Source organism: Neoarius graeffei, chromosome 1 (genome assembly GCF_027579695.1).
Source record: "Neoarius graeffei isolate fNeoGra1 chromosome 1, fNeoGra1.pri, whole genome shotgun sequence".
In the NCBI taxonomy this organism is placed as follows: domain Eukaryota; kingdom Metazoa; phylum Chordata; class Actinopteri; order Siluriformes; family Ariidae; genus Neoarius; species Neoarius graeffei.
In genome coordinates, this window is record NC_083569.1 from 26655940 (window position 1) to 26680605 (window position 24666).

General features: G+C 44.0%; 7 non-coding genes across 7 annotated transcripts; 2 read left to right on the forward strand and 5 right to left on the reverse strand.

The window, feature by feature from the left end:
- Window positions 1-2432: 2432 nt before the first annotated feature.
- Window positions 2433-2505, reverse strand: trnat-ugu (transfer RNA threonine (anticodon UGU)). Its single transcript has one exon. It is a non-coding gene; the product is annotated as a tRNA-Thr (tRNA).
- A 2008-nt stretch (window positions 2506-4513) lies between these two features.
- LOC132895605 (U5 spliceosomal RNA) lies at window positions 4514-4628 on the reverse strand. The gene has a single exon (XR_009655787.1). It is a non-coding gene; the product is annotated as a U5 spliceosomal RNA (small nuclear RNA).
- Window positions 4629-6120: 1492 nt separating this feature from the next.
- LOC132897203 (U2 spliceosomal RNA) lies at window positions 6121-6312 on the reverse strand. Its single transcript, XR_009656276.1, has one exon. It is a non-coding gene; the product is annotated as a U2 spliceosomal RNA (small nuclear RNA).
- A 199-nt stretch (window positions 6313-6511) lies between these two features.
- LOC132896486 (U5 spliceosomal RNA) lies at window positions 6512-6625 on the reverse strand. Its single transcript, XR_009656062.1, has one exon. It is a non-coding gene; the product is annotated as a U5 spliceosomal RNA (small nuclear RNA).
- A 906-nt stretch (window positions 6626-7531) lies between these two features.
- trnap-agg (transfer RNA proline (anticodon AGG)) lies at window positions 7532-7603 on the forward strand. The gene has a single exon. It is a non-coding gene; the product is annotated as a tRNA-Pro (tRNA).
- A 477-nt stretch (window positions 7604-8080) lies between these two features.
- Window positions 8081-8151, forward strand: trnap-ugg (transfer RNA proline (anticodon UGG)). Its single transcript has one exon. It is a non-coding gene; the product is annotated as a tRNA-Pro (tRNA).
- An 8281-nt stretch (window positions 8152-16432) lies between these two features.
- trnas-gcu (transfer RNA serine (anticodon GCU)) lies at window positions 16433-16514 on the reverse strand. The gene has a single exon. It is a non-coding gene; the product is annotated as a tRNA-Ser (tRNA).
- Window positions 16515-24666: the final 8152 nt, after the last annotated feature.

Sequence of the window (24666 nt, forward strand, 5' to 3'; positions counted from 1 at the left end):
TTCTGTCGCTCTGACTACGTCACAGTCACTGTTGCACTGATTGGTCAGAGCGTTGGCCTATACGCACAGAGACAGTTTGAAAGACAGCGGGTTGTCCCTACCCCCCTGTCGGAAATGTCTACGGATCGAGGCCAGACTAAATACTCACATTTAGTCTGGCTTGCCAGGCTACCAGAAAATATGAATTTTAAAAAAACTACCCACTTTATGCATGTTCCCTCCCATCCTGCTAACAGAATACTTAATAATCTGCTCATCTACATGAGCTAGAAAGCTTTCCAGAAAGGTCCACAAAAAAGACTTCTTATTCCCAGCAACCATTTTTATCTGTGCAAAATGGGGCAAAGTGAAAGGGATGAGTGAAAGAAGATAGATAGATAGATAGATAGATAGATAGATAGATAGATAGATAGATAGATAGATAGATAGATAGATAGATAGATAGATAGATAGATAGATAGATAGCCTTGGTGTGTTAAAATCTTTCTCCTTTCTACACAAGATGGCATAGTCCGTTATCTTACTGTGGGCCAAGTACTAGGATCCTGCACACACACACACACACCCCAGAGAAATAGACTTCTGTCATTATATAAATAACACTTTACACAATTATATAGGCTCGATCTGTTCTTCAGTCATACATACATAGTACATTTATATTCACCAATCAGCCATAACATTAACACCACTGGCAGGTGAAGTGAATTACATTGATTATCTCGTTACAATGGCACCTGACAAGAAGTGGGAAATATTAGGCAACAAGTGAACAGTCAGTTCTCGAAGCATTATTGCCAACTTAGTGACTTTTTTAAATAAAAAAAAAGTGACTAGCGACAAATCTTGTGAGTTTTTGGACAAATCTTAGCTACTTTCAAAAGACAATATCTTTGTCTCCAGAGGATTAAAAGGTTTATTCACTACAGGGCAGATGAGGCCGAATCATCCCTGACTGAAAACGAAATATCCTTCTTGTGGTTGGTTTCCCAGGCAGACAGGGGCTGTGCACTGTGGGAGAGAAAAAATAAGGAAAACACCTTGTCTCTTCAAACTTTCTCTCTGAGTAATCATTTTATATGTAAATATAGTAATTATCACTGCACGGTTGTTTTCTTTAAAATTATGTGTATGCTGATTTTGTCAGATGACACTGAGGTTATAAAATAGGAATTTTCTCAGTGCAGAGCAGCAGCGTGAAAATGGCTTGGATGTGACTGCTGGTCAACATGTTGTTTTAATAGGCCACGTTTTAGTCACTATTTCATACTCGTTCCATTGCCTGATAACAGAAACAGGAAAAAAAATGTAAATGAGAACAGCTTTATTGGGAATTAGGCTGTATTAAAATTATGTCCGTCACCAGCTATGCGGTCACTGAGGTCCAGACCTCAGTATTTTTTTTTTTTCAGAACTAAAGAAAAAAGGCAACTGATTAAAAAGAGTGAACTTCCCTGATAAGATGACTGCATGCTGTCCAAACACATCTTCTCACCAGCCATCATCACATGGTCCATTGTTGATGTTATCAACTGTGCATTGATGGAGACTTGAGTGCAAAGTGTTCTGCAGAAATTGCACACCAAAGACACATTCAAGCCTTCAGTCTCATCCACAGTAATCACACTGATCTTTAAACTGTCCATATGGAGACATTCTCACCAACAGAAAATGGTCTTCAGGTGATGTGAAATCATGAGCAGCACTTGCCCACCTTCTCAATATCCCCTCTTTTGTCTGGATCACCTTTCTACATTCAAAGCGTCCCTTACAGGCCCCAGCAAGGATCGAACTCACAATCTCTAGTTTATGAGAGCAGTGCTCTTACTACTGAGCCTTGAATCTTTCACAGCAGCTGAAGATTGGGGCCACAGCAGAACCTTGAAGCTCCTGTGCCAATCCTCAATAGAGCCCACAGAAACTGCTACAACATCACTCACAACTTTAGTTCCTAGCTGCAGTTAGCTTCTGTTTACTATTTGCCTCACAAAAAATGGACACACATTTTAAATAATGTGGTGTGTCAATCATAGAGTGGGCTGTGGGCTGTACATTCTAGCTAAACACACTGAGCAGCAGCCAGTGGTTTTCAATGAGAACTACAACCAAAAAAATCTAACCAGGGTTTTTGGTTCTTTTTTTTTAATGTAATTTTCTCAACCTCGTGCTTTTTCCATGCATATCTCATAGACTTCTTGTCCCAAGTTCTCAAGCGCTATATAGTCCAAAATTGTAATTGTGTAACCAGGAACTTACAAATATGTGCAGCATGATAAGAATCCTTTAGAGTTTTAGCTGCAGTCTTTTTGTTGATATCAACTCGCTCACTGATAGAGAACTGAGTAGAAGAAACAGTGAGAGCTCTCAAGCAACAAATGATAAGGCACCACTTTTTCACAGTCACAATTCTCTACCTTCAGAAGGTAGGTCAAAGGCCCCAGTGAGAATTGAACTCACCACCCCTGGTTTACAAGACCAGTGCTCTAACCACTGAGCTATGGAGCCTTAAACAAGCACCTATCTATTGATCCATGCAAAATTACTCAAAATGATTGGGGCGATGACAATGGTGTAGTGATTAGTGCTGTCACCTCACAGCAAGAAGGCCCAGGTTCGAGCCCCGTGGCCGGTGAGGGCCTTTCTGTGCGGAGTTTGCATGTTCTCCCCGTGTCTGTGTGGGTTTCCTCCGGGTGCTCCGGATTCCCCCGCAGTCCAAAGACATGCAGGTTAGGTTAACTGGTGACTCTAAATTGACCGTAGGTGCGAATGTGAGTGTGAATGGTTGTCTGTATCTATGTGTCAGCCCTGTGATGACCTGGTGACTTGTCCAGGGTGTACTCCGCCTTTTGCCTGTAGTCAGCTGGGATAGGCTCCAGCTTGCCTGTGATCCTGTAGAACAGGATAAAGCGGCTAGAGATAATGAGATGAGAATAAAAATAATAAAAAAAACCTTATTGTTTACTGAATGAGAAGGGCAGGGAAGATTGAGAATCCAGCAGCTATGGTTTGTTTACACCCAATATTAAAACTTGAAGCATCTTAGCAATCACCACAAAGACGCCTACAAAAAGCAAGAATCGGAGACAGTTTCACTAACTCTTTACATGCCAGCAGCCAAATCAGTTTCTCTGACCACCACTTCACTGGAATTAAACTCGCAAGCAAAAGTCACATGACTGAATACAACCTTTGTTCTATTCCAGGTTAAGCAATTGCAAAGAACAATTGAAAAACTTCTCTGTAGATTGTCGGTGAATAAAATGGCAAGCTCGTGGTCGCAAACTGTGACTGTATGGCAGGCTTTGGAGAGAACTTTTTTGTCCTTTCTCAAGATCTGCGCCAGCAGCTCAATATAGGCTATGAACAGGAGTGAAGATAATGGGCACCCCTGGTGGACACCAGAGCGAACATCAATCACTTTTGTGAGGTGCCCATTTACCAAAATTCTGTTGCAAATATCTTGATACAGCAGACCCACCCACTCTTTAAACCTCCCTGGAAAACCTGCCTTTTCCAGTACCTGAAAAAGATACTGGTGTGAGACCCAATCAAAGGCTTTCTCAAAGTCTAAATTTATAACTAATAGCCAAAAGTTTCTGTCCCTCGCAAAACAGATGGCGTCTCGAACAAGCACTCGGCTGTCCGTGATCTTCCTCAGGAGGATGGCACAGGCTTGATCTGGGTGGATCATGTCTTCTAAAACTGTTGACATACATCGTGATAGTTTGCTAAAAAGCTTACAATCAAAATTTAAAAGGATGATTGGTCTCCCGTTCCTCAAGTCTGTCTTGTCACCTTTTTTGCACAGTAAAGCAACTATACCTATCCTGAAACTGTCTGGAAGTCGAGCCAATCTTTCAAATTCTTTAAAATCAGTCAAAATGTCATTTGCTAAAACATCCCAAATGGTTTGATAAAATTCCAGAGGGAGTCCAACCGCTCCTGGAGACTTTCCTTGTTTAAAACCTTGAAGACAGTTTTGCAATTCTAAAATAGTAAAATCCTTGACTAATACACCATGACTGTGTATTTTTTTTTTATCTAAAAAACTTAAAACTTCCTGCACTGTTTCAGATTGCACAACTTTACTTCTGTAGATGTTTTCATGTTAATTTAAAAAAACCAAAAAAAAACCAAAAAACCCGTCTAACATGCTTAAATGAGATACGCAGAACTTTTATTTTGAAATACATTTCTGAGTGGATAATATCTCCGTCCTTGACTCTTGTTTGCTGCATAAATGGGAATAAAAATATATATTTTTTGAGAGTTAAAATTGACCACAAAGTTGGCATTCGAGCTGCCCCGCTGAGCCAGCCAGCCCTGAGTGTGTGACGTCACAGCGATAACCGGTTTTAAGGCAGAGGCCTTTGACAGCTATAGATCAAAGTCATATAAAAAAAAAATATGGTGAAAGGGGCTTTTGTGTGTGTGTGTGTGTGTGTGTGTGTGAGGGGGGGGAGGTCCATGCAAAAAGCTTGATATTTCTAACACTTGACCACCAAAAATTTACAGCTCTATCAGAGCAAAGCCTGCAAAAATAAGTTGATCTCATTAACATTCCTCTCCACAGAAATCTTTAGTAAAAGGCGAAAGATTTATGCATCAATGAAGAGAAATCTGAGCTACACTTAACACTGGATCAGGCTAGTGAAACTGTATAGAGTGTTTTCACATGACGTCATCAAACTGGAAGTCGGCCATATTGGAGGCATTGGACACATCAACAGCAAAGCAATCTTTGTGAATGTTTCGATAAACAAACCAAATAATGGTGAATTACTGCACAGTTTTGGGTTGCCACAATCGCTCAGATTGCGAGAAACATCTGCACTTCCACTGATTACCTAAAATAATCGAAAATCAGGGGGAGGAAAACAGAAAATTGTCAGAGGAGCGTCGTCGTCTCTGGCTTGCGAAACTAAACCAGGATCTGACCGACAAAAATCTGCACAACATAAGAGTGTGTTCAGTTCACTTTGTATCAGGTATGAGGGTTTTTTTTTTAAGTTTTGATCTATGTCTTAAAATTAAACATAACACCATATTTCTCCTGTCTAGCTGTGATGGTGCTTCTGTATGTTCTCTTGAGAGGAAGCTAAAGTTAAAAATCACAATCAGCCATCTGCTGTCAGCTGAGGTAGGCCCACAGGGGATGTGCACTCGTGATCTACAGTATATCACTGTACATGTAATGTACACAGTACACACCTTTGCTTTCACCAGACATTTGTCACCAAATTTCCGTGCTTTTCATTCCCTGACCCAGTCACAGCACATCTGGTTCTAGGCTTCTAGTCCCTTGAAACACTTCAGATCCTCAGCAGTGTATGGACTTGGCAAAAAAAAAAAAAAAAAAATTAAGTCGTTGATGTCTGGGTATGTTACAGCCGGCAATAACATGTTGTCTTCACTCAGTTTCTTTCCCATTTCATATGGTTCCAGGCTGTTGATTAACTGCAGTTTCCCCAGATAGTAGGCTTTTACACTGGACTCTAGGCCTTCTACATGCTTTCTAGCAGTTTCTGTCTTCTTATTGCAAGTTTCTTTAACCAATACCATTACAAAAAATGTGATTTTTTTTCTTGAGTGAAATAGAAACACTGTTTACAGAAATCAAAACCTCTAATATGGTACACATCTAGAACTTTCATGCTTTGGTGATGTTGGTGAAAACACTACTGGAAGTCCAGAAAGCTGGTCCAGGGTAAGGTGGCCTGGGCCAATCTCTTGCATCTTTACAGCTTTCTTAGCCATTGCAAACAGGCAGAGAAATAAATAAGCCAGTAAGTAAATAAAAAGAAAGAAAGCAGAAGGTAGATGTTATATGATCTGTGTCATGAAAAAAGTATTACTGCAGACTAACAGTCCAGTTGCTTGTTAAACATGGAGAAAACCAGAAAACAGGAGACCAGACAAAAAAAAGAATTTTTTTTTAAACTTTTTGAACAAAATAACTCTTTCTAGGACTACTACAATATCACACAGATACATGGAATAGAAAAAGCAAGCCCCAGTTATACAGTAGCTCTTTACTATCATCTACTCTTACAAAGAAAACACAAACATTAAACTAACCTATTTAAGAAAAAAAAGTGCATCCTTTTTTTTCAGTTTTTAAACAAGGGCACCATTCCTGGAAATACTGCAATTCTAGGTTAATGTATGGAGCAGAAAGAGCAAGCCCTTATTCCAGCCCCCTGTTTTAAAAACCTACTTTAATATATCATTCTCATTTAGAGAACATATCAGATATTAAACTGATAAGAATAAATGCTACACTTGATCTTAGCCAAAAGGCCGAGAAGCGATAAAATTTTGTAGTGAACAGCTTTAAATAAACCACTTCCAAATATTAAACTCCAGAAAGGTAAACACAGCTAGACTCCGCCCCCAACAGCTGGATCCTTTTGAAGAGAGACATCGGCTTGGTGTGTGTGTGTGTGTGTGTGTTGGGGGTGTTCTATGCAAAAGGCTCGATATTTCTAACATTTGACCATGAAACATGTCCAGCTCTACCAGAGCAAAGCCTGCAAAAATAAGCTGAGCTCATTAACATCCCTCTCCCCGGAAATGTTTAGTAAAAGGTGAAAGATTTGCGGTCAGTGCAGAGAAACCTGAGCTGCACTGAACACTGGATCAGGTTAGTGACACTGGATTGGAGGCTGGGAGACTCTCAGCGCTGCCGCTGTGATGCTTGGAGTTGTGGCTGAGGAGCTCATTACGGAAACACCTGGGATCTCCTTTAAAAGGAGGAGCCTTTGGGAAATGGCGGGGGCTTGGAGCTCATCACCTGCTGGCTTGGTTATTTGTTTTGTATTTGGTTTTTCTTTCATGTTACAGCTCTTCACTCCACTATCATCACATGCTTACACTGTCTAACACTACTGATTAATTGTCTTACTCACACCACACATTTATTTAGTAAATATTTCTATTGTCTTTAAGTAAATGAATTAAGATCTTCAGTCTCTGTCCTTGTCCTCCTTCCTTTGTTGTGATTTGTGAATCAGTCGGAACGCTAAGTCATATCAGAAGGTGCGGTCACGTGACTGCAGCTGTGTGAGCTTTGAACCCTGACATTACAAAAGTATAAGTTTAGAAACACAAGCCAAATGTGACCAACATACAAATAAACAAATCAAAGCACATTTCAATGAAGTATTACACTTGGATGAGCCAGCAGCAATATTTCTTTAAAAATATTCTGATCACTGGACTGAAAATCGAAATAATTATTGACAACTTTTTCCTGGGGCTCGAGGCAAAAATATTCGCTTGTGCTACATCCTAAGGCAAAGTTTAATTTTATAAAATTGAGAGCATCATTATTAGATCATAGATGCCTCTAAACTTTAACACTATTTGTTTTCTCTAGAAATGTATTTTCATTGGTGAACGGCTGCTGATATTGTTTCTATGGTAGACTGGGTCTGTATGTGATTATATATGACACAGCCGGGGCTGCATTACAGCTGTGAATTTTTTTTTTTGTTTGTTGTTGTTGTTGCTGCTTGCTGCACTGTAGGTTGGCTTGTTGTTCTAGGGGTATGATTCTCGCTTAGGGTGCGAGAGGTCCCGGGTTCAACTCCCGGACGAGCCCAGGCTTTACCTTAAATGGTCGATCTGGACTGGGGTATCAGGGATGTCGCTGGAGTGCGTCTTTCTTAAAGTGCGAGTCGAATGAAAGTGACATCAGAAAATCCCTGCCTTGCCGTGTGTGATGTGCTCGAATACACTGTGAAGTTGGCAAGTAAATGAAAAATTGGTTTGGGTTCCTTTTTCTGCACCTGAATTGAGGAATGTGTAAAGGACATTAGACACTGGATGCTTATTCATTTGCTTCTGCTTAACTCTGACAAAACGGAAGTACTTGTCCTGGGACCACATGCAGCTCGAAGTAAGTTTTCTGATTCCACAGTAACTCTGGATGGCCTTTCTGTTTCTTCACGTGTAGCAGTAAAAGACCTCGGAGTGATTATTCACCCCAGTCTTTCATTCGAAACTCACATTGGGAAGGAAGCGGATTTTTTTTTTTTTTTTTTTTTTTGTTTTGTTTTGTTGTTGAGAGCTGTAGGTTGGCTTGTTGGTCTAGGGGTATGATTCTCGCTTTGGGTGCGAGAGGTCCGGGTTCAACTCCCGGACAAGCCCAGGCTTTACCTTAAATCCTTAAATGGTCGATCTGGACCGGGGTATCAGGGATTTCACTTGGCTGAATTGTTCTTCAAGTGCTCATCTCATGAAAGTTCCATCAGAAGGTGTGACGTGCTCAAATACGCTGTAAAGTTGCCGGATAAATCAAAAAATGATTTTGAAAAGTGCTTTTTTGCATCTGAATTCTGTTCCAAAAATCACTCAAAGCTCGGCCGCCATTATTAGTTCGATGGTCGATCTGGACTGGGGTATCAGGGATGTCGTTGGAGTGCGTCTTTCTTAAAGTGCGAGTCTAATGAAAGTGACATCAGAAAATCCCTGCCTTGCCGTGTGTGATGTGCTCGAATACCCTGTAAAGTTGGCAAGTAAATGAAAAATTGGTTTGGGTTTCTTTTTTTGCACCTGAATTGAGGAATGTGTAAAGGACATTAGACACTGGATGCTTATTAATTTGCTTCTGCTTAACTCTGACAAAACTGAAGTACTTGTCCTGGGACGACATGCAGCTCGAAATAAGTTTTCTTACTTATACCCTGGGTACAAATGCCTAAGTGCCATTGCTTCTGTATTTGAGGCCCAGGTAACAGCTGATCGGTGCAAGTGCTGCGGTTTCTATAGTGTATTGGTTATCACGTTAGTCTTGTGCACGAAAGGTCCCCGGCTCGAAACAGTAGCTGGTTGGTTTATTTATTTTTTGAACTCGTCAGTGAGTGACTGCTGAGCTGTGATCTCTGCTCTGTCCGTGCCAACTACGGAAGCAAGTATTTGCTTTTGACCAGCCAACGTATGGACACATTTGCTGAACAAATCTTAAACAGTGACTCTACAGTTCTCTGTTTGTGGACAAATATGCACCTGTCACTTGTAGCCAACGAAAGGAAAACATGCAGGAGCCCTTGTTCTTCACCGCTTCATGGGTCGAACGTACGCAGGGGCAAACTGATGTCATTCAAACCTGCAAACAACGACTTACCTTGCTAGTGGAAAGAACAGCCCTCAGTCACCTCCTTGGCCCGTCCAAACAAGGCATTCGATTTCTTCCCGTGATGTTGTTGCAGCGCTATTCAATGCTGAACCTTGTCACACTTGACCACCAGCTCATCTCTACGATGCTAAGCCCGTGCCCCTATTCTCGTGACAATTGTTTAAGTGGGAAGTTGAGCAATATTTACATAATACCAACGAAAGGCGACAACAACCAAATAAGGGCAGTTGCCATTTTCCGATGTAAAATTTCATCACTTTTAATACCCGCCGGGAGGACCCGACAACTACCTTGGCAGTGTTCGGCAGTTTCCGCCATGCATCTCCCAGAATTCAATGTGGCACAACAAACATGGCTCCCAAGAAGAGGATTGTTTCTTCGGGGCAAGAGTCCGACAAAAACGCCAAGAAAACAAGGACGATTTTGTCGTATCTTGGCAAAACCGGCAGTCAGCGTGACTCCAACAACAACAGCGACAGATTGTGCGTCCACGAGGGTGACAAAAATGAAGACGGTCGCTGCTGACTAGTTCTTATCTTGCATACATATATATTGGTAAATTGTATAGGTTTGTATATATTGTATTGTTGAATCATGCAAAATTATACTATTATATCCCTTTTGAAGACAGCAACAGTATTTTACCTTTATTCATAGATACTTTTGAATATTTTGTTTTCTCATGCCAAGCTACACTAATACATGTTTTGTGTACTGGTACATGCTCTATTTTTTTTACTAGTGCTGTCTTGCCTGTGGTGCAGACTAGCACAAAGTAAAACAGTTGCCCTGTAAGACAAAGCTCATCGGTTCAGTTCTGTAGCTCTCAGTAGTTCTGTAGCTCTCAGTTCTGCCATGATTAGTTTGTACCCAGGTCTCTGTTGTTAGTTTAGAGCAGTGAAGCCCCTGCAGTAGTTCTCAGTTCAGTTCATGACCTCGCACTTTAGAAGCCAGGCAAACACAATGAACCCAAACGTCTTTCCATTTGCCAGTTGGGTTTTATTCCATAATGACATCAATTCTTTGCATCATCGTAAGATGTAAGAGAGTGTAGAATTGAAACCTTGCTTTCAATTTAAAACTACAGGTTGCAGATGCAAACACTGTGAATGAAGTACATTTTGGGTAACAATCTGTTGTTCAAGCTAGAAACTTAATCTTGACAAAATGTAACATGAAAATGAATGTTTTGTTTCTTGAAGAACAGTTGTGTTCTATTTTTTATAGTGGTGATACCTTTATTAGTGGGCGGCACGGTGGTTTAGTGGTTAGCGCTGTCGCCTCACAGCAAGAAGGTCCGGGTTCGAGCCCCGTGGCCAGCGAGGGCCTTTCTGTGCGGAGTTTGCATGTTCTCCCCGTGTCTGCGTGGGTTTCCTCCAGGTGCTCCGGTTTCCCCCACAGTCCAAAGACATGCAGGTTAGGTTAACTGGTGACTCTAAATTGACCGTAGGTGTGAATGTGAGTGTGAATGGTTGTCTGTATCTATGTATCAGCCCTGTGATGACCTGGCGACTTGTCCAGGGTGTACCCTGCCTTTCACCTGTAGTCAGCTGGGATAGGCTCCAGCTTGCCTGTGACCCTGTAGAACAGGATAAAGCAGCTACAGATAATGAGATGAGATGAGACCTTTATTAGTACGTTGTGTGGAAGGATAATGTGTGGGTGTGATAACTAGTACATTTATGAATTAGTTGGTATACTTCAAGTTGTAGTAGCCCGTAGTGTCAGGGTGAGGGGGATGAAAGACCTGTGGAGGTATCATGGAATGATAACTTTGCTGCAGAGAAGGATCTGTGAAGACTGAAATTAAAAATAGAGTGAGAGAATAAAGAACTACAGTAATGCTATGAGTTGTAAAGCTAGATATGATGTAAATATAGGCATTATTAGGTTGAGAAGGGTGTAGTATGGAGGCTTGTGTATCTGCAGAAAATATTTCCAAATTGCAGAACAAAATTTTGACATTCTGCAATATTGAAGAACACTGGAAAAAAGTATTTCGACCACTGCCTTTAATGTTGAATGATGTAGAAATATATTGTTAAATTTTTATATTAATTACTTTTTACTAATTAATTAACTACTTTACTAAATGCACACCTTCCTAGTAGGGAGAACACAAGTAGGTTCCAATATGTTCATGAGCTCCCTAAAGCCCACATCTTCCACCATTCACAATGGCTGGATGTCTTTAAGAATCATATTAACCTGTAGGGGTTAGCACTGTCACCTCAAGCCAGAAGGTTCTGGGTTCAAACCTCACAGCCGATGGGAGCCTTTCTGTGTGGAGTTTGCATGTTCTCTCCATGTCTGTGTGGGTTTCCTCTGGGTGCGTCAGTTTCCTCCACAATTCAAAGACATGCAGATTAGGTGAAATACCCAGCCACTGGGGTTGTACAAGCCAGTGCCTACTTAGTGCTGATCCCAAACCTGGATAGATTGGGGATGGTTGTATCAGGAAGGGCATCTGATGTAAAACCTATTGGCATTTTTTCACTCAGGGTACACATTTCTGTTCCAAAATGGTCATTTTTTGAAAGTTTAGTTTTCAGATTTTATTCAGTGCATTTTGTTTCCACATATCTTAGTATTACAGTGTGAAAATTTCATGAGGTATCCTCATCTGATTCAGAAGATATGGCCTGTTGATCAAGACCACTGTTTCAGTGAATTGGTGGGGGCTACGGAGACTACACCAGTGTATATTTTTTCCACAGAATAAAAAAAGAAAGATTTAAAGGTATAACAAGATATATTTTATTGGAAATATTATGAAATACAATTTGCATGGCAATGAGCACAGAATCAAATATATTTTCTCACGAAGAAACGCCTAACGAAGAATTGGGGGCTACGGAGACTACATGGGCTACAGAGACTACATGGGCTACGGAGACTACATTTCTCAATTAAACCACTACTCAGTGCAATTCCTTCAAGTCTGTAATGACTAAAGGCATTTTTATACCTTTACTTCTCATGGTAATTATAAAAACATTATGGGAAATTCTTTAACCCTGATTAAACCCCGAGTTTAGCGAGGGCTACAGAGACTACATTGCTTTTTCCATTATCCCAGTGAACATTTTCAATGAACGCTGAAAGGTGTCGGTGCCTTACAGTCAACAATTTTTTTCTGTGCATTATTCCTACATATATAGAGACTGAAACAACCAAAATGGATACCATTAAAAGAATCAGTGATTGAATTTTTGGGTTCCTTTTTGAGAACACTGACGTGATTTGGCATAACGACGGACACATTATTAAAGAACTGCAAAATTTTTGCCAGGTGATAAATGACTCCTTTATATGCATATATTAAATTAAGCAGAGATACTACATTATCATTTCATATCAATCGTATAGCACAAAATGCACTAGAAATGTGGGATTCTGTATGATGTTATATAGTTCAATGTACAGTGGAACAGTATAACATGCCAAAACAGCCCTAAAATGGACCAAAAAGGCATAAAAAACTGAAAGAATCAACATGGAAACAAAATTTAAAAAGTGTTCTTTGTGGTGATCCGATGACACTAATGTAAACATATCAGTTTAATACAAGAAACTTGACACATCTTTTTTTTTAAATACACCTGCATAACATCTTATTTCTCCAAATGTGTACCCTGAGTGAAAAAATGCCGTATGCCAAATTAAATGTGTGGAACAGATCCGCTGTGTCGACCCTTAATGGGAGCAAGTGAAAGAAGATGATTAACCAAGACCTCATCTATCATTGGTTTTCTGGAATCTATAACACAAAGATGATATCTTTCAGTTAAACAGAGTTTGATTTTGATGACACAATTGAAACAGAAAAAAGATTCTTACTTTTGCCTGGTCTGTTGGCAGGCGGCTCATTCTCATGAAAAGCTCTATAATGCCTCAGCACTGATGATGTCTCATCTCATCTCATTATCTGTAGCTGCTTTATCCTGTTCTACAGGGTCGCAGGCAAGCTGGAGCCTATCCCAGCTGACTACGGGCGAAAGGCGGGGTACACCCTGGACAAGTCGCCAGGTCATCACAGGGCTGACACATAGACAACCATTCACACCTACAGTCAATTTAGAGTCACCAGTTAACCTAACCTGCATGTCTTTGGACTGTGGGGGAAACTGGAGCACCCGGAGGAAACCCACGCGGACACAGGGAGAACATGCAAACTCCGCACAGAAAGGCTCTCGCCGGCCACGGGGCTCGAACCCAGGACCTTCTTGCTGTGAGGCGACAGCGCTAACCACTACACCACCGTGCCACCTACCTTCAGCCATGAATATGCAATATGAATATAATTGTGCATGATGATGATAAAATCTTCTAATAAAATATGACCAATCAATCAATCAATCAATCAAGTTTATTTGTACAGCGCTTTTAACAATAAACATTGTCGTAAAGCAGCTTTACAGAATTTGAACGACTTAAAACATGAGCTAATTTTATCCCTAATCTATCCCCAATGAGCAAGCCTGTGGCGACGGTGGCAAGGAAAAACTCCCTCAGACGACATGAGGAAGAAACCTCGAGAGGAACCAGACTCAAAAGGGAACCCATCCTCATTTGGGCAACAACAGACAGCCTGACTATAATATTAACAGTTTTAACAGGTATAACCCTCAACTGTCCTCATGGGGCCGTCCTTCACAGGAGTGGGGCGATAAAACTCCGACCAGACACAGGGCACCAGGATGGATCAAGCAGGTCCGAGGGGCAGAAGAGGCCAGCATCTCAATCCCAGGATCAACATGTAACTCAGAGGGACAGATTGGGGGGGGGGGAAGAGAGAGAGAGAAAGAAAACATGTTGTTAGGTATGCCCTAAAAATGACAAGTATTAAATCTGTGTGGTAGGCTCGCAGAGACAAGAGTCTTTACATCAGGCATGACACACAATGGCATGTTAATATGGTAAAAAAATATATCATGACCTGCTCTGGCTGGATGCTAGATTGGGTGATGGGAGCACACTCCTCAGCAATGATGAGATGCAGATGGGACCCTTAGGCCTGGCCAAGACAATTCAGTTACATTTCACCGGGTCTGGGACATGCGACAGAATGTCTGACGGCCGATTCCCTGCAGGCTACGATAGCCAGTCGAGGTCCCCACCGTCTCCACCAAAAGATTTCCTGTTGACTCCATGTAACTCAGAGGGACAGATTTGGAGTGGGGGGGGGGAGAAAGAAAACACAGGTGGTTAGGTATGCCCAATGTCACCTGAATAAGTAGGAACAGTATACATATTGCACCGAGTACAAGCAGGGACTCCGGCAACTAACTATGACAGCATAACTAAAAGGAGAGAGCCAGAAGGTAACACAGGCATGAGGGAGCCCCGGGACATAAAGCAGCCAGCCACTACACCATCAACAAACTCGAGTGAGCAAGCGAGTGGGGACTGACAGCATCCATACATCCCAGTTTACCAAAACACTCTATGTCTGAGGACCCTCCAGACCTACTCCTTTACCTCATAAACACCATTAACAAAAGGCTTGACTAAACAGATATGTTTTCAGCCTAGACTTAAATGCTGAGACTATGTCTGATTCCCGAACATTACTTGGAAGGCTGTTCCATAACAGTGGGGCTTTGTAAGAAAAGGCTCTGCCCCCTGATGTAGCCTTCACTATACGAGGTACCAGCAGATAGCCTGCACCTTTTGATCTAAGTAGGCGTGGCGGGTCATAGAGGAGCAGAAGTTCACTCAGGTACTGTGGTGCGAGACCATTTAGTGCTTTAAAGGTCAATAGTAGTATTTTATAATCAATACGAAATTTGATTGGGAGCCAATGCAGTGTGGATAAGACAGGCGTGATGTGGTCATATTTTCTAGTTCTAGTAAGGATTCTTGCTGCGGCATTTTGAACTAACTGGAGCTTCTTTATGCACTTATTGGAACATCCAGACAGTAAGGCATTACAATAATCCAACCTGGAGGTAACGAAAGCATGGACTAGTTTTTCTGCATCATGCAATGACATTAAATTTCTTATCTTTGCAATATTTCTGAGATGAAAGAAAGCTATCCGGGTGATGTTATCAATGTGAGTTTCGAATGAAAGACTGGGGTCAATAATCACCAGAAGACCTTATTGGGAGGAACCATTTCAAAATGTTCCCACATCGGTGAATATTTCCTCTTGTGTACAGGATCCATTTTAGAATAAAGACAAGAAAAGAAATAAAGAAAAAAATGTTTTTAAAGTGTGTGTGTGTGGGGGGGGTGAGAACATTACCACTACTAGTCAGTGCACTAATATTATTTGATAACACAATCACTACTACTTAATAATACAAACTGCAAATGTTGGTTTGATATACAGTATCACATTTTCCAAAAAAAGTTTGAAAGAAAAGAAATATTCTCTCCGATATTCTCTCCAACCCACAAAGTGGTGGCTCTTTTGCCCGCTTTTATCCGGGAATCGACTCTCAGGGTAAAACTCTGACGGGAACCAAACAAACCGAGGCCTCGTTTTTCATTGGTCATGTAGTTTTCTTCCGAACGAGCCACGCCTCGAGGCGCGGCTTCATTTGCCATGCCCCCTTATACTCGGCACGCGCTTCAGAGCCTCGGCTTCAGACGGCCATCACTATCGACCAATAATTGCTGATTATTGTCTGTCTGTATTTTGTCACAGCATTAAATCATAATGTATTTTGTGTGTGTGAGCAGTTTAAGGACAGTTCCCCCATTTCCCCCTGATGAAGCGATCAACCAGGATGTGTTTCTATCTGACACTTAAAGACATTAATTTGAATTAAAAAGTCTGCAAAGGGAATAAATCTGAATTAATAGGACAGATCTTTGCACAGATAACGAAAAAAAGTGTCATGAATTCAGTTACAGGTGTTTACATTTTTCCTAAACCTTTGTTTGTTAAAATTGCATTTTATATACTCTATGTTAATATATTTTTTTAAACCTTTATTCGTCACATGCACACTTCAAGCACAGTGAAATTCATCCTCAGCATTTAACCCATCTGAAGCAGTGAACACATGCACACACACCCAGTGAGCAGCCCAGAGCGCACAGGGAGCAGTACCTTGCTCAAGGGCACCTCAGCCCAAGGTCGCCCCACATCAACCTACTGTAACTGCATGTCTTTGGATTGTGGGGGAAACCAGAGCACCCAGAGGAAACCCACGCAGACAGAGGGAGAGCATGCAAACTCCACACAGAAAGGCCCTCGCCAGCCATGAACCCAGAACCTTCTTGCTGTGAGGTGACTGTGCTAACCACTACACCACCGTGCCACCCAAAAGAGCAGGCATGCAACAAGGGTGGGATTCAAACCCACACATGCAGAGCACAATAGATTAGCAGTCCATCACCTTAACCTCTCAGCCACCTTGCCTACATTTATGTGTGTGCGTATTTATTTTGTATGATGCAATGATCTTTGGTGTGTTCATAACTCTGTCAACATCAAAACTCAGACTCATTAAAATATTTGTTGGAACATTATTGCTGTATATTTATTTAATAAGCCTGTTATGAAAATGTGAAAACTACATATTCACAAATAAATCCGTCTAAAATGCTCATCTGAAGTCTGACTGAAAATGAAATTATAATCATTTGAAACCAATTGCGGGTGGCACGGTGGTGTAGTGGTTAACGCTGTCACCTCACAGCAAGAAAGCCCGCGTTCGAGCCCCGTGGCCGACGAGGGCCTTTCTGTGCAGAGTTTGCATGTTGTTCACGTGAGTTTCCTCTGGGTGCTCTGGTTTCCCCCACAGTCCAAAGACATGCAGGTTAGGTTAACTGGTGACTCTAAATTGACTGTAGGTGTGAATGGTTGTCTGTGTCTATGTGTCAGCCCTGTGATGACCTGGCGACTTGTCCAGGGTGTACCCCGCCTTTCGCCCATAGTCAGCTGGGATAGGCTCCAGCTTGCCTGCGACCCTGTAGAACAGGATAAAGTGGCTAGAGATGATGAGATGAGATGAAACCAATTGCAGTAAATTTTTTGCTCCTTTTCCTGATCAGAGGCTAATTATAGGATTGGATCAAAACACAGTAAATGAATTATTACATAATGCTGGTTTGGGCCATAAACTTGTGTTTTGTACAAATCTTTTATTTCACTCCTTTTGAAGAAAAGTCCAACTTTATTCACGGATAATAATCCACGAACCACAACAACATGCATTTGAAACCAATCGCAGTAAATTCTGTGCTGCTTTTCCTGATGGTAGAATAATTATTGGACTCGGACTGATGGGTTCAGAACCAAACAAAACCGTTTCCTCATAAAGCAACGCGGTGGAACAGAAAGACTTCACCGGCCAATCAGGCGGCACTTTCCTCATGAATATTCATAATTTCCCCGCCTACCTCACGAAAATTGAAAGATGCATTCAGAATTTGGAATGTTTGTGTTTAAATCTTTAGAATTTTTCCCCCCAGAAAAACATTCATTTGTAGAAGCAGCGAGATCAGGATCCCACCAGCGACTCTGACACAGCGGTTATTCCCACAGCACCGCTGGGTTTATTCCCGCACCGGCAGGAATGAACTTCAGGAGCGAAGCGCCTCAGCCCGGGTGGAGCGGACTGACCGAGCCCTGGAACGGTGAGGTTTCTCAGTTTCAGTGCTTTAAACACCTCATTATTACAAAAAGGGTCAAAAATAGCAGTGAACAGGCGGAAACGCTCTCAGGAATAGAGTTCACAGCGTTCAGAGGGTTTTTGCTCAAAGCGACCTGTTCCTTATTGTTTGGCGAATTGGTTTATATCCATGATAATGAGCCTAAAGTTAGCGGCTAGTCAGAAAAGTTGGATCCAGTTGCTAAGCTAATTAGCTGTTAGCATTAGCACATTACTGTGTGAGTATTAAAGCTAACTGATACAAACACTGCAGATAAATTCAAAAAGAAAATGAACTGAGTAAATTAGCCTCAGGAACCTAAATGAAAGAAGGACAGTGAGGGATGAAAATAAAAAGAGGATGTTATTGTTCTAGTTTGGTCAGTCGTTATTTTTATTTCCCTCAGGCTAAACACAAATGACAGTGTCGATCATCTCCACACATCACACCCACTTGCACAAATTGACAGAATGGGCATGATTGTCTGTTTTAACTACATGATTTTACTTTAAATTTAGTCCAAGTATATTGATAATTACTCTGAAATCAGGGTTGGTCATATTTCGTGATCAACGGCTCATTTTCCTTTAGGGCCCGAGAAGCGGAGGTGCAGGCTGAGGGGCTGAGGATCTGCACCTCCAGTGGCACATGCATCTTTGGCTTGTGCCTCATACTTGTGAAAAATCAAAAACGTGCATAGTGCATGGGTTTGGATGTGACTGAGGAGCTCCATATCGCCCTGAATGCAGGCAATGGGCTGATTTCTGAGTGTGTTTATTTCTGTCGTTGCCACAAAGTTTATTTGATCTCCATGGTTTTTGGTGGGGACGTTATCATCACCATGACAGACATATTTCACACTGGCTTATATTTGCTCCACTCAACAGGAAGTCAGCTGTTTTGAAAGTTTTGCATTAAAAAAAAAATCGTATGTGCTCTTTCAAACTCCTTGGATTCCCTTGAAATTTGGCTGGTATAAACTCCAGATACATGAAAATAAATTGAGAAGGTATAGTGAATATGGCCTGTGTTTTTTTTTTTTTAAATGGCTCATTGAGTGTGACAAAAGGGTGAAAAATTAAACTACGCTCAAATTACATTTTGTGTTTGCTGTGTGCTACAAAGTTCACAGTTTCCGAAATGGATGTCCATTTAACTCCTGGAGCACTAGTTTTGCTGTGAGGCAGGCAAATATCTTTCAAAAAGAGGATAGACCTTGATGGGTGAAAATCATATAGGAACTTGGAAAGTGTAACATTCCTGACACGTGTCACTTCCCCATTGTGTACTGAGAAAAAGCACATCCAACAACATATCCTGGTACAGACTGCATGTCCTTCAGGTAAACTGCTGTTAGGGTTTTGCTGGGATTCGAACCTGGTTCGTTGGTGTGATAATCCAGCAAACCCCCACTAGGCCACCAGGGGGATGACTCAAATGCAGAGGCGTGAGGCGGAAGTAGAAAAAGAATCAAAAGGTTTATTTAAACTATATACACTATATACAGGGCAAAACAAAAGACAACAAAAAAACCAAAGAGTATAATCCAAAAGAAAAGCAAAGTGCAAAAATACAAAAGCTAGGAAGATCAAAAAACACAGTACAAAGGAAACTGGAGATAAACATAACAGCACAAAGACTCCGTGACAAGAGGACTGAACTCAGGGGTATAAATAGACAAACTAATTAAGGACACAGGTGAAGATAATTAGGCAATTAACACAAACACAAAACACAGGAACAGTGGCGGCCTCTAGAGGCCAAAATAAACACGACATGAAAAGGAAATAACAGCGGCCTCTAGAGGCCAAAACAGTCCTAGTCCTAACAGGACCCCCCCCTCTAGGAGCGTCTCCTGACGTTCCCAGGGCGATCCGGATGGGCCGAATGGAAGTCCCGACATAGTTCTTTATCAAGGACATCCCGAGCAGGAACCCAGCAGCGCTCCTCAGGACCATAGCCCTCCCAGTCCACCAGATATTGCAACCCGCCGCGGACCCGGCGGGAGTCAAGCAGGCGATTCACAGTGAACACAGTCTGCCCCTGGAAGATGCGGGGGGGTGGGGGGTTCCTAGGGGCAGGGGCATACGTAGATGTCAGTACGGGCCGTAACAGGGAAACATGGAAAGTGGGGTTGATCCTCAGAGTCCGGGGCAACTGGAGCCGGTAGGAGACAGGGTTCACCCTGCGCACCACCTTGAAGGGGCCAATGTAGCGAGGAGCAAGCTTGCGGTTCTCCACCCGCAGTGGAAGGTCCTTAGTGGACAGCCAAACACGCTGCCCAGGGCGGAAAGCGTGTGCAGGTCTTCTATGGCGGTTGGCCTGAGTCTGGTTGGTTCTGGAGGTCTGTATGAGGGTCTTCCTGACCTTGCTCCAGGTCTTGCGACACCGTCTCACATATTGGTTGACCGAGGGCACCCCCGCGTCCTCCTCCTGGTCCGGGAACAGAGGTGGCTGGAACCCGAATTGGCACTGGAATGGCGACAGCTTGGTGGCCGATGACTGCAGGGTGTTGTGGGCGTACTCCGCCCATGGCAGCCAGGTGCTCCACGATGTCGGGTTATCCATAGCCAGGCCTCGCAGGGTGGTTTCCAGGTCCTGGTTGAGCCTCTCCGTCTGACCATTGGACTGTGGGTGAAACCCAGAGGAGAGGCTGGCAGTGGCTCCGATGACCTTGCAGAACCCGTGCCACACTCGGGAGGAGAACTGGGGCCCTCGGTCTGAGACGATGTCCTGTGGAAGACCAAAGACTCGGAAGACATGATTAAACAAAAGTTTCGCAGTTTCAAGAGCAGAGGGGAGTTTGCACAGTGGTATGAAGCGGCAGGCCTTGGAGAATCTGTCAACTAAGACCAAAATGACCGTGTTACCTTGTGACTCAGGGAGACCCGTGATAAAGTCGACTGCCACGTGGGACCAGGGACGCCGGGGAATGGTCAGAGGATGCAGGAGACCCTGGGGACGCTGTCGTGGGTTCTTGGTTCTGGTGCAAACCTCACAGGACAGGACAAATGACCTTACTTCCTTCTCCATGTTAGGCCACCAGAAGCGTCTTTTCAGGAAGTCCAGGGTCCTCCGAGCTCCCGGGTGGGCGGTGAGAGGGGAAGAGTGACCCCACTGGAGAACCTTGGCCCGGGCTTGATGTGGGACGTACAAGAGGCCTGGTGGCCCCGTCCCAGGACCGGGGTCCTGGCGTTGGGCTCGTTGGACAGCCTCCTCAATACCCCAGCGGACAGGGGCCACAATCCGGGACACAGGGATAATAGGCCCGACTTCATTCTCCCTGTTAGTGGCAGAGAACAGTCTGGACAGTGCGTCAGGTTTGGTGTTCTTGGAGCCGGGGCGGTATGAGAGGGTGAAGTCAAACCGACTGAAAAACAGGGCCCACCTAGCCTGTCGAGGGTTCAGTCTCTTGGCTTGCTGGAGGTACTCCAGGTTCTTGTGGTCAGTCCAAACCAGGAATGGATGTTGTGCTCCCTCCAGCCAGTGCCTCCACTCCTCAAGGGCCAGTTTGACCGCTAGCAGTTCTCGATCCCCCACATCGTACCGGGACTCAGCAGGACTCAGGCGGTGGGAGAAGTAAGCGCAGGGGTGCAGCTTTCCTTCCGAACGTTGAGAGAGCACCGCGCCGACACCACTGTCCGAGGCGTCCACCTCCACGATGAATGGTTGGGAGGTGTCCGGGAGAACCAGAATGGGTGCCGTGCAGAAGCGGTCCTTGAGGTCTTTGAACGCCTTTTCTGCCTGAGGAGACCAGCCATAAGATCCACCTGTCCCTTTGGTGAGGTCAGACATGGGTGCTGCCACAGAACTGAAGTTCCTGATGAACTTGCGGTAGAAGTTAGCGAATCCTAAGAACCGCTGAACCTCCTTAACGGACTTGGGAGTAGGCCAATCCCGGACGGCCAGGGTCTTGGCAGGGTCCATTTGGAGTTGGCCTGTCCGTACAATAAATCCCAGAAAGGAGACCTCGGGAACATGAAATTCGCATTTCTGGGCCTTGGCGAACAGATTGTTCTGTAGCAGCCTCTGGAGAACCTGGCGGACATGGTGGCGGTGCTCCTGCACGGTCTTGGAAAAGATAAGGATGTCGTCGAGGTAGACAAAAACGTATAGGTTAATCATGTCCCTTAAGACGTCGTTGATTAGGGCCTGAAAAACAGCTGGTGCATTGGTGAGTCCGAAGGGCATCACCTGGTATTCGTAGTGCCCAGACGGGGTGTTAAAGGCAGTCTTCCACTCGTCTCCCTGTCGGATACGGATGAGGTGGTATGCGTTCCGTAGGTCCAACTTGGTGAAGACGGTGGCGCCTTGGAGCAGGTCGAAAGCTGTGGACATCAGCGGAAGGGGATATCGGTTGCGCACAGTGATCTTATTCAGGCCCCTGTAATCAATACATGGTCGGAGCCCCCCATCCTTCTTGCCGACAAAGAAGAAGCCGGCTCCAGCAGGTGAAGTGGAGGGTCGAATAAACCCAGAGACCAGGGCATCTTTGAGGTATTCCTCCATGGCCTTGCGTTCTGGCTGAGAGAGTGAAAACAGTCTGCCACGAGGAGGGGTAGTCCCAGGGAGCAAGTCGATGGCACAGTCGTAGGCCCGGTGCGGAGGAAGAACGGCGGCCCTGCTCTTGCTGAATACCTCCTTGAGATCCCAGTACTCTGTGGGAACTTGAGATAACTCGGTGAGATCAGGGGGCTCGGCAGGAGACACAGGAGAGCTAGAGAGCAGACAAGAGGCATGGCATGCAGGGCCCCATTCCACAACCTGGCTTGTTACCCAGTCTATGCGAGGGTTGTGGCGAGTAAGCCAAGGAAGGCCTAGAATAACTGGGAACTCAGGTGAAGGAATCAGGTGCAGGGATATTTCTTCCTTGTGACCTTGAGACTGGAGGAAAACTGGAGAAGTAACTTGGGTGACTCTTCCATCACCTAACGCTTGGCCATCGAGGGCAGACACAGACAGTGGGACTTCAAGAGGTACAGTCGGAATATTGATGCTTTGGGCGAAGTGAATATCCATAAAGTTCCCAGCCGCCCCTGAGTCTATCAAAGCTTGACAAGAGTGGACAGACTCACCCCAGGAGATGGAGACCGGGATGTAGATTCCTTGGCCAGGGAGTCCGGGAGAGAGGGTAGGCCCCGTCACAACCCTCCCTCGGCTGGACGGGGCGGTCCTTTTCCCAAGAGTTCGGGACATGATGCTCGGAAGTGACCAGGCTTGCCACAGTAGATGCAGCACTTGTCCCTCCTTCTGCGCTCCCTCTCAGATGCGGAGAGGCGAGTACGACCCACTTGCATGGGTTCTGGACAGTCACTGAAGGAGGTAGATGGTCTCCAGGTAGAGGTAGGGAGGCTGGGGGGGCTCAAGGCTTGGTGGCGTTCTCTCATCCTGTTGTCCAGACGAATAGCATGTGAGATGAGGGTTTCGAGGTCACTTGGGCATCCAATAGAGGCCAGACCGTCCTTGATGGGGTCAGACAGACCATGGTGGAAGGCTGACACCAGGGCAGTCTCGTTCCATCCACTTACTGCTGCGAGTGTTCGGAACGAGATGGCGTAATCTGCGACGCTTCCTCCTTGCCGGATGGACATGAGCTTTCGGGCTGCGTCGGTACTGATGTCTGCCTGATCGAAGACCCGAAGCATCTCTTCAGAAAACAGCTGTAAATCAAAGCACTCAGGTCCCTGTCTTTGCCAAATAGCAGTAGCCCAGGCTCGCGCCTTACCAGCTAATAAGGTGATCACAAAGGCAATCTTGCGGCGATCCGTAGTGTAGGTGGTAGGCTGAAGTTCAAAGGTGAGTTGACACTGGGTAAGGAACTCTCGGCACTCACTGTGCTTGCCGTCATACCTCTGTGGTGCAGGAAGGCTGGGTTCGCGAGGTGAAGAAGGCAGCATTGCAGGAGGCACTGGAGCAGGAGTGGGAGCTGGATCAGGAGCAGGAACTGGATCAGGAGCAGGAGATGCAGGCAGAGATGTCAGCTGTGCCAGGGTTTTCCCAATTTGCTGAAGCAGTTCCTCGTGGCGAGCGAGGGCCTCACGTTGGCTGGTGAGCGTACGTCCATGAGCGTCCATGGTCGCTCCGAAGCGTGTCAAAGCTGCCATAATTCCCTGAAGGTTGGCCGGGTAGACAGTTGAAGCAGCCTCTGCTGAGTCGGTCATGACGGAGTCTTTCTGTTAGGGTTTTGCTGGGATTCGAACCTGGTTCGTTGGTGTGATAATCCAGCAAACCCCCACTAGGCCACCAGGGGGATGACTCAAATGCAGAGGCGTGAGGCGGAAGTAGAAAAAGAATCAAAAGGTTTATTTAAACTATATACACTATATACAGGGCAAAACAAAAGACAACAAAAAAACCAAAGAGTATAATCCAAAAGAAAAGCAAAGTGCAAAAATACAAAAGCTAGGAAGATCAAAAAACACAGTACAAAGGAAACTGGAGATAAACATAACAGCACAAAGACTCCGTGACAAGAGGACTGAACTCAGGGGTATAAATAGACAAACTAATTAAGGACACAGGTGAAGATAATTAGGCAATTAACACAAACACAAAACACAGGAACAGTGGCGGCCTCTAGAGGCCAAAATAAACACGACATGAAAAGGAAATAACAGCGGCCTCTAGAGGCCAAAACAGTCCTAGTCCTAACAACTGCATAGCCAAGTCCCCAGAATGCAAAGCGCATGCACAGTAGGGCAATAAGTAATTTTACTGTAATGCTACTGACAGTTTGAAGTGCTTTAAAAAAAGCTTTCAGCCCACCGCCACTGTGTTAGTGACATAAATTGTTAGAAGAAAAAATATAGACTTGAGAAAACGGTCACAGGTTTAGTATTTAGGCTAATATTCAAGCAACAATGATGCTGTACTTGGTAAAAAAAAAAAAAGACAAATTAGTCAAATTTGTTCCAAGT